Here is a 9,606-nt window from a genome sequence, read left to right as displayed (position 1 = left end):
GAATCAAAAGAGATTCCTCTTAGATATTCGTGCCACTCCCACTTCACAATCCTCTCTCAACTTCACAACTCAAGCATCAAAAAAGTATCTTTTTAAAAACATTTATTTTAAAGATGTGAGGTACAATTCAGTATAAGTTACCTAAGAGATCATGAGGTAGGTGAAGCTTGGGCCTCCCACCGATATTTTTCAGGTCAGAAATGATACTTATTTTTTCAAGGCTGCCATTTTGTGTAACTAGTTTAACAAATGCTCATCGATCTTTCCTGGCATATAAAGTCTTCATTCAATACTGTTCATTTGAATTTGTTTATAATGGTCCCTCTCACTATCAGTACGTCATGCAGTCCTGTCTCTTTCAACACCATAGATTTTAAGGACTGGATTTTACCATTTCGATGCATGAAACTGTCATACAAACAAAATAGCCTGTTCCAGAGGAAACGGATGGAGGAAATAGTAACCAGCATTTTTTACTTATTATCCAGATACGAGGCTTCAGCCATCCAGCCAAAAATCAGGAAACATGAACAGAGAGACGCAATATTGCAGACACTTATATAGGTCTATGCTATTTGGCAAAAGGATAAGGAAGCATGATTACTAGCTTTGCCTTAGTTAGTCTCCTCCCAAAAAATATTGAGAAAGCTATAAGCCGGGCTAGGTGGCTCAGCCTGTAATCCCAGCGCTTTGGGAGGCTGAGGTGAGTGGATTGCCTGAGCCCGCGGGTTTGAGACCCACCTGGGCAACTTGGCGAGACCTCATGTCTACAATAAAGCAAAAACTAGCCAGGCGTGGTAGCGTGCGCCTGTAGTTCCAGCTACTTGGAAGGCCGAAGCAGAAGAATAGCCAGAGCCCAGCAGGTCGAGGCTGCGGTGGCTGGGAGCGGCCACTGCACTCCAGTCTGGGCGACAGAGTGAGACTCCAACTCAAAAAAAAGAAAGCTATAGAGAAAAAAGAGTAGTAAATAGCATAGAAAAGATACCATTTTAAAAATCATTTGATGATGACTTGCAAATACTCCTTAAAGACTCATAGAAGCAGACCTTTCCCAGGTAATTCTGAAAAATAAACAAAGTGAGTGAACTCACACAGACTGTGAAAAAGACCAGTAGAGATGACACTAACAACATGGTAGAACAAAAAGCCCCTATCCATCTTCTCACCGCCACACTGAGTAAATACTTAAACCAAATCTCTCCAAAAGAAAGCCAGAGTCTAACTGCAAGACTCTTGCACATTGGACAATTGAGAAAGTATTCATGTCGAAACAGGTAGGAAAAGTGGTGAGACACTCATGAACTAATACCACACTGAGCACAGCACCTTACACTTGAGAAAGAAACCTTGCCTCTCAGTTTACCCTGAGGAATGAGGGTTTTGTGCAACATACATAGTGTGCAATTTTAAGGTCTCCGACAGAGGGCTTGTATTAAATTACATTGCTTCAGGAATGGCAGGAATAGGGTATCTGAGGATTTCTCTCAAGCACAAAGAATAAAAAGGGGTTTTGAATAACATAAACACTTTTAACAGCTTTAGTTTCTGGATTCAACTGAATTCCAGCTTCTCCTGGAAAGGGTTTTACTAAATACATTTTCTGCAGACCCCTGTGATTCTGGCCTTAAGACAGTATCTGAGAGCCTACATAGAAAATTAAGAATGAACCTCGAATAAGAATGAATCTTGAATAAGCAAGATGAACAGTACTCCCTATGCCTTTTTTCTAGCTTACTTTAGAGATAAACTTCTGCAATAGCTAATTGAAGGGTCTCTGGGGGACTTAAACATGTCTGAAAGGGACAATGGATACTTGCTATGCTTTTGCTTTGCCTTGGTTCAGCAATAGCCAGAGACCAAAAAGTCTCCCCTTGCTGGGAGGGTCTGAGACTTTTGCTTGTCTGAGTGGGAAAGTGAGTACTTCGCACACCTACTACCCTGGTTTCCTCCTGTGATAATTTTAGACATGAAAGGCCTGGATAAAGGTTACAGACCTCTGCCAGCATGGAGGGAAGAGATGGTACTTTCTGGATTTCTTCCCTGGCTTGTTCCACAATAAAATCAGATTTACAGACTCTCACTGAAGTAAATTCTGAATATAAAGGAGCACAAGAGAAAATTACTAGAAAAAATACAAGTTGGATAACCTAGAAAGAAAATGGATGAATTCTTAGAAAAATACAATCTACTAAGACTGAATTAGAGAGAGAGACAATACAAGCAGATCTATAACATGTCAAAGATGAAAACAGTAATAGAAAGTTTCTGCAAAAAAAGCTCAGAACCTGATAGCTGATGAAGTTTACCAAAAATTTAAGAGGAACTAATACCAGTACTCTTTTAAACTCTTACAAATAACTGAAAAAAGAGAGAATACTTCCAAACTTATTTTATAAGACCAGAATTCCCTTGACACTAAAGTCAAAGACATTACAAGAAAAGAACACTACAGGTCAATATTTCTGATGAACATAGATGCAGAAATCCTTAACAAAATATTCACAAACTACATTCAACAGCACATTGAAAAGTTCACGCATCATGATCAGGTAGGATTTATCCCCATGCTACAAGGATAGCTCAACATACTTAAATCATTAAATCTTATCAATTATGTTAACAAAATAAAGAACAAAAACTATTTAATCATCTTCATATACACAAAGGCTGTTTGAAAAAATTCAACATCTGTTCATCATTAAAAACTCTCAACAAAATAGATAAAGAAGTTCATTACTTCTATTAGTACTGGAAGTTCTAACCAGAGCAATTAGCAATAAAAAGAAATAAAGAGCATTAAAAAAGAAAAGGAGGATGGTGGTCACCAGGTCCGCACGCGTGCAAGTCAGCACCCCAGCCACGTGGGCTGGCGGCTCCCAGCAGAAGAGTTCTCCTAAAGGGGTTCGAGCTCTTCCAGAAAGCAGGAGGAAACCTGGATCGGATGACCATAGCAATGCTGAATCACAGACCACTGGGAAACAAAATTCAGTCCCTAAAACTTCTAAACCAGGAAGAAGAGCAGAACTACAGGCTCACGACCAGAGGTGACTGAATCATCTAGTGATGGAGAAACCTCTGAAGCAGAGACACATTGTTCTGTGTCTGAGCACCAGGATCCCATTTTAAGAGTAACTAGGAGAAGCAGGTCTTAATTGCATGCCCTCCAGTATCCAGTGTTAGGAAAAGATCAAAAATAACTCCAACAAATGTGTCTGAAGAAATCGTCTCTGAGGCAGACTCTCATGCTTCAGGTATTTCTAGAATTGTTTTCTCCCCAGAAAGAACTACGGGAACCAAAAGTAATCAGGCTAAATTTCTGACGGATCCAAGCCAAAATTCACATACAGAAGCTGTATCTGTTGCTGAGTCATCATACTCGGACATTTCATCCTCTGAAATTGCAACTAGGACAACAACCAGGAGTATGCAGAAGAAATTACAGGCATGGACTAAGAAGAAAGATAGTAAGATTGTGCCAGGAAATTCAGAGGCCAGACAAACCTCTCATTTACAAACAAGATCTCTTTCTCAGATAAATAAGATAGATTTCTATCATAATGACTTTGATGATTCCTTCCACAGAAATTCAGAAAAATTACTAACAAGGCAAAAATGTCAGCATTTTACCGTAAGAGAGGACAAACCGGCCAGTGTTTCATCTCTTAAAGAAATAAAACAGAATTGTAAAGATTTGAATGAAGATACCAACAAAATAATAGATGAGGGAAAATAAATTAATGAGAAGAGTTCTCAGGTGAAGAGTCATTCTGAACCTGAGGACACTTGCCTTCAGCAGTTACTTTCTCAGAGGCATTCAACCCCCCCAAATAACAAAGCCATATCAGTGCCTTGTAAAATGAACTCGGAGGCTATAATGAAATCATTAGCTCAAACAGTTGTAGTTGTGGAAGTTGACAGGTGGAATGAAGAGAAAAAGAGCACCATAAAAAGTGACTTGACAAAGTCTGGGGATTGTGGTGGTAGTGAGGATGATGAAGAATCCACAATTATAGGTGTTAATGAAGACATGAACATTGAAAAGAATGCAGATTTTGAATGTGATACCAAACTGTACTTATCTGAGCTCAGTACAGCTAAAGATAAAAGTGATTCTGTTTTATTTGTCCTCAGCAGTGATGAAAGCCAGCAATCTGAAAACAGTGAGAATGAAGAGAACGCTGTGTGTTTTACTGAAAATACAAAGAGAGTCATTAAGTGAAGCTGTGGGAAGTGTGTCATGTGACAACACATTGTTTGTAATTGACACAACTCCTGGATTGAGTACTGATAAAAATTTTTACTTGGAAGAGGAAGACAAGGCAAGAGAGTTTGCCCTTGAGGAAGAAATAGAAGAGGAGGAAGAAGATGAAAAAAGTGAAGAAACATGGGACCATGACAAAAGTGAAGACGAATTTAGTGATGAAGATAACTTACTGAATAGCACAAAGTCTAAACTTCTGAAGTTAACAAGCAGCAGCATAGACCCTGATGTGAATATCAAGAAGTTGGGTGGTTTGTATATTAATTTTAATGTAGACAAACTACAGTGTAACAAGAGAACCCTAACACAGATCAAGGAGAAAGAGCAAAATGGGGTTCTCTAGAAGGCCATCATTACACCTGATTTTGAAAAAAAACACTGTGTCCCACTATATACGGAATCAAAGTATCAACTTCAGAAAAAGCGCAGAAAGAGTGACAAAAAACATCAGGGGATGGCTGGTTTGGTATGAAAGCTCCAGAATTGACAGATGAACTGAAAAATCATCTCAAAGCACTGAAGATGAGAGCAAACATGGACCCAGAAAGGTTTTACCAGAAAAATGATAGAGATGACTTCCCCAAGTACTTACAGATTAGAACTGTTGTTGACAATCCAGCTGATTTCTATCATTCACAAATTCCCAAGAAGCAAAGGAAAAGAACTATTATGGAAGAACTACTGGCTGATTCTGTATCTAGAAGATATAACCAAAGAAAGTACTTAGAGATCATGGCCGAAAAAGCAGCAAATGCAGCAGGAAAAAAGTTCCGAAAGAAGAAGAAATTTTGCAATTAAGATTTACCAAGAAAACCACATTCTTTTGTCTCCCTTTTGCTTACTAAAGAGGTTTTGAAAACTAAAAAAACAAAATAAATAAATAAATAAAATAAAAAAGAAAAGGAGAAAGTGAGATCATCTCTGTTTGCTGATGGCATGACATATGTATAGAAAACCTAAAGACTCCACCATGAAAAAATTAGAACTAACAAACACACTTAGTAAAGTTGCAGGTTAAAAAATTAACATACAAAAATCAGTAATACTTCTGTACGCTAATATCAAACTATGTGATTTAAAAAATCTTATTTCCATTGTTTCAAAAATAAAATAATTTATGAATAAATTTAACAAATATGTCAACACTAAAAGCTATAAATCACTGATGGATAAAATTGAAAAAGACACAAATTAAAAAGAAGATACCCCATTTTCATTGACTAGAAGACATACGCTATTAAAATGTCCATATGACCTAAAGTTAGTCTACAGATTCATTACAGTGCTTATCAAAATGTCAGTGTCATTTGTCATAAATAGAAAAAATAATTTGAAAATTAGATTAGCACCACAAAAGAAGCAGAATAGACAAAGCAATCTTGAGCAAAAGAACAAAATGAAAGGATCACACTACCTGATTTCAAAATATAAAGCTATTGTAATCAGAACAGCATGAAACTGGCATAAAAACAGACACGTCAACCACTGAAATGTTATTAAAAGCCCAGAAATGAACCCAGGTATTTACATTTGAGTGATTTTTGACAAAGGGGGTAAGAAGACACAATGAAAAAAGAGCAATCTCTTCGATAAATGGCGTTGGGAAATCTACATAACGAACAATGTAAATGGATCCTATTTTAACACTACATATAAAATTTAAATCTAAGTGAATTAAAGACTGATACATAAGATCTGAAACTTTAGAAATGGTAGCAGAAAATATAGGGTAAAGTAGGATAAAGCTCTTCAACATTGGACTGGGCAGTGATTTATTCTTATTTTTTATTTTTTTCTTAGAACTTCAAAAGCAAGGGCAAGTGAAACAAAAACAGATAAATGTGATTACAAGAAACTAAAAAAAGTTTCTGCATAACAAAGGAAACAGATTGGGAGAAAATATTTGCAAACCGTAACATCAGATATCAGGCTAGTTCAAAAGATATAAGGAATTCAAACAGTTCAACAGCCAGAAAACTAGCAGCCTGATTTAAAAATATGCAAAGAACCTGAAAAGATATTTCTCAAAAGAAGACATGTAAATGAACAGCTGATAAATTAAAAAAAAATTCTCAATATCTCTATTAGGGAATTCCAAATTAAAACCATTCTGACATTACCTCACACCTGTTAGAATGGTTATTATCAAACAAATGATGAGTTCTTCCCATATGAGGGTATACCCTCCTGAAAAACAGAGTTATCTTTTGGGTATGGACCCATTGTAGTACAGTCTTCTTCTGCTAGTTAAGTGTTTTAGGAATCAATAGGGCATCCGTGTACCAGTTTGTGTTGAAAGAGACTGAGTTCAGCTTCGGTGATCTTTTTTTTTCCTTTGGATTGTTTCAATGCATATGCCCATTCCATAATGGGTAATTTGGGATCACATTTGTTCATGACACACTGAGTGTTCATCAGTTTTTGATCAAAAATGCTATGACTGCCATGCTCCACGCTTTCTATTCACTGGATCCTACCCCAAGAACTTTTTTTCTCCCGACAAATAAAGTCCTCAAAGGGAAATGTTTTGCTGATATGGAAGAGGTGAAACCAGAATGACAGAAGTGATAAAAAGCATCAACACTGACAAGTTCAAAAAAAGTTTTGACCTCATCAGCAAGGGTACCTGCATAATCAATGTTTGTATACCAAACCCTGAATTGTACCCCACATCTTTGTAATAAAAAAAAGAAATGATGTGAAACTGAAAAAAGTAATTTAGGATGGCCATAAAAATTGTTACAAGCATACAATAAAGAAAAATTTGGTCAATTAAAAAAAAACAGTTTTGAGCAATGGAGAAAACATCTTGACAGGTGTGTTGCATCAAGCGGAGAGTACTTTGAAGGTGACTGAAATATAAACATGTAAGAATAAATAGACAATTTTTTTTTTTTTTGAGTTGGAGTCTCACTCTGTCACCCAGACTGGAGAGCAGTGGCTGCTCCCGGCCACCGCAGCCTCGACCTGCTGGACTCTGGCGATCCTTCCGCCTCAGCCTTCCGAGTAGCCGGAATTACAGGCATGCGCTACCACGCCCAGCTGATTTTTTTGATTTATTGTAGAGATGAGGTCTCGCTGCCCAGGCGGGTCTCGAACCCGCGGGCTCAGGCAATCCACTCACCTCAGCCTCCCAAAGGCGTGGGATTACAGGCTGAACCACCGAGCCCGGCTAATATACAATTTTTAATAAATAGATTCCAGTTTTTGCAGGGTGCCCCCTCATAAATACAAAAAAGCAATCCTAAAATCTATATAAAACTACAAAAGATCTGGACTAACCAAACCCATCCTGAGCAAAATTAGGAAAACTGGAGGAATCACATGACCTAACTTCAAATTATACTGCAAATGTATAGTAACCAAAAATGGCATAGTAACGGCATAAGAACAGACACATAGGCCAAGGAACAGAACAGACAGTTCAGAAAGTGACCTACACATTTACAATCAACTCATTTTCAACAAAGTTGCCAAGAACATACGTTGGGGAAAGGACTGTTTCTTTAATAAATGATACTGGGGAAAACTAAATATCCGTATGCATCAGAATGAAACTAGACTACTGTCTCTTGCTATATACAATCATCAAATCAAAATGGATTAAAGGCTGAAATCTACGACCTGACCTTGTGAAACTACTAGAAAACAAAACTGGGGAAACACATCAGGATATATTAACCTAGGCAAAGATTTCTTGAGTCAGACCACAAAAACACAGGCAACCGAGGTAAAAAATGGACAAACAGAATTACACTAAGCTAAAAAGTTTTGGCAAAACAAAGGGAACAATCAACAAAGCAAAGAGACGACTAACAGAATGGGAGAAAATTTTTGAAAAATCACCCATCTGACAGGAGATTCATAGCTAGAATATATAAGGAGTCGAAACAATTTTTAAAAACTCAAATAGTTTGATTAAAAAAGGAAAAAAACTTAAGTAGACATACAAATGGCCAACAGGTATATGAAAAAAAAATGTACAACATTACTAATCATTAGGCAAATGCACGTCAAACTACAATGAGATATTATCTTACTCTAGTTAAAAAGACTTTTATACAAAACACAAGTTATAATGAGCACTAGTGAGCATGTGAAGAAAGGGAAACTCTCACACTGTTGGCAAGAGTGTCAATTTGTACAGTCACTATCAAGATCAGTATGGAGGTTCCTCAAAAACTGGAAATAGAATTAGCATATGAACCAGCAATCCCACTGCTGGGTATATATCCAATAGAAAGAAAATCAGCATATCGAAGAGATATTTACACTCCCCTGTTTATTGTAGCACTATTATACTCAGCCTCACTAGTGATCAAAGAAATGCAAATTGAAACCACACTGAGATACCATCTAACTCCATTCAGGATGGTCATCATCAATAACTCAAAAAATAACAGATGCTGGAGAAGATGCGGGGCGGGGGGGGGAAGGGAGCTTTTCTACACAGTTGGTGGGAGTGTAAACTAGTACAACCTCTGTGTAAAAAAGTGTGGCGATTCCTAAAAGATCTAAAAATTAACCTCCCATACGACCCAGCAATTCTTCTGGGAATATACCCAGAGGATCTCAAATTATTCTACAAAAGAGATACCTGTGCACACATATTTATTGCAGCACTATTCACAATAGCAAAAACATGGAACCAACCATTGCTGCCCATCGAAAGCAGACTGGGCCAGGTACGGTGGCTCAAGCCTGTAATTCCAGCACTTTGGGAGGTTGAGGAGAGAGGATTGTTTGAGCTCAGGGGTTTGAGACCAGTCTGAGCAACATGGCGAGAACTTGTCTACACAATAAATCAAAAAAATCACACACCTGTGATTCCAGCTACTTGGAAAGTTGAGGCGGAAGAATTGCTTGAACCCAGCAGGTGGAGGCTGTGGTGGTCATGAGCGTGCCACTGCTCTCCAGCCTGGGTGACAGAGTGAGATTTTGACTCAAAAAAAAAAAAAAAGAAAGAAAAGGTTTGACAGTAGCGGGAAACTGCAGGGGTAGGGGACAGGGAGGTGGGATTGGAAGTCGTGGGAATCTGCCTGGGGAAAGAGGGGCACACCTCATCCACAAGGGTAACTGCACAATGAATATTTGTATACCTAACCCTGAATTGCAACCCACAATTTTAAAATTAGAAATTTAAAAGTTAAAAAAAAAGTCTGAAAATCACCCACATGTGTACCAGTTGGCGATTGACTTAGTAGATTTTGATATGTTAATGAATAGGATACTATGTACACAAAAACCAAATTTGGCATCCAAAAGCATTACATTTAAAAATCATATATCTGTAACTATCTACACATATATGCATAATATAGATTGTGTTTTATAAGAAAATGCAT

At 37.6% G+C, this 9,606-nt stretch overlaps 1 pseudogene across 1 annotated transcript; it reads left to right on the top strand.

Annotated features, from left to right (window-relative positions):
- The first annotated feature begins 2,814 nt into the window (after positions 1-2,814).
- On the top strand, positions 2,815-5,129 carry LOC103261359 (annotated as a pseudogene). Its single transcript, XR_504351.1, has one exon. The product of XR_504351.1 is annotated as a deoxynucleotidyltransferase terminal-interacting protein 2 pseudogene (transcript).
- Positions 5,130-9,606: the final 4,477 nt, after the last annotated feature.

This window comes from Carlito syrichta, unplaced genomic scaffold (assembly GCF_000164805.1).
Source record: "Carlito syrichta isolate Samal-C Ts95f unplaced genomic scaffold, Tarsius_syrichta-2.0.1 Scaffold90631, whole genome shotgun sequence".
In the NCBI taxonomy this organism is placed as follows: Eukaryota; Metazoa; Chordata; class Mammalia; order Primates; family Tarsiidae; genus Carlito; species Carlito syrichta.
The sequence above is the reverse complement of the archived record's forward strand: the minus strand, read 5'-3'. Positions and strand labels throughout refer to the sequence as shown.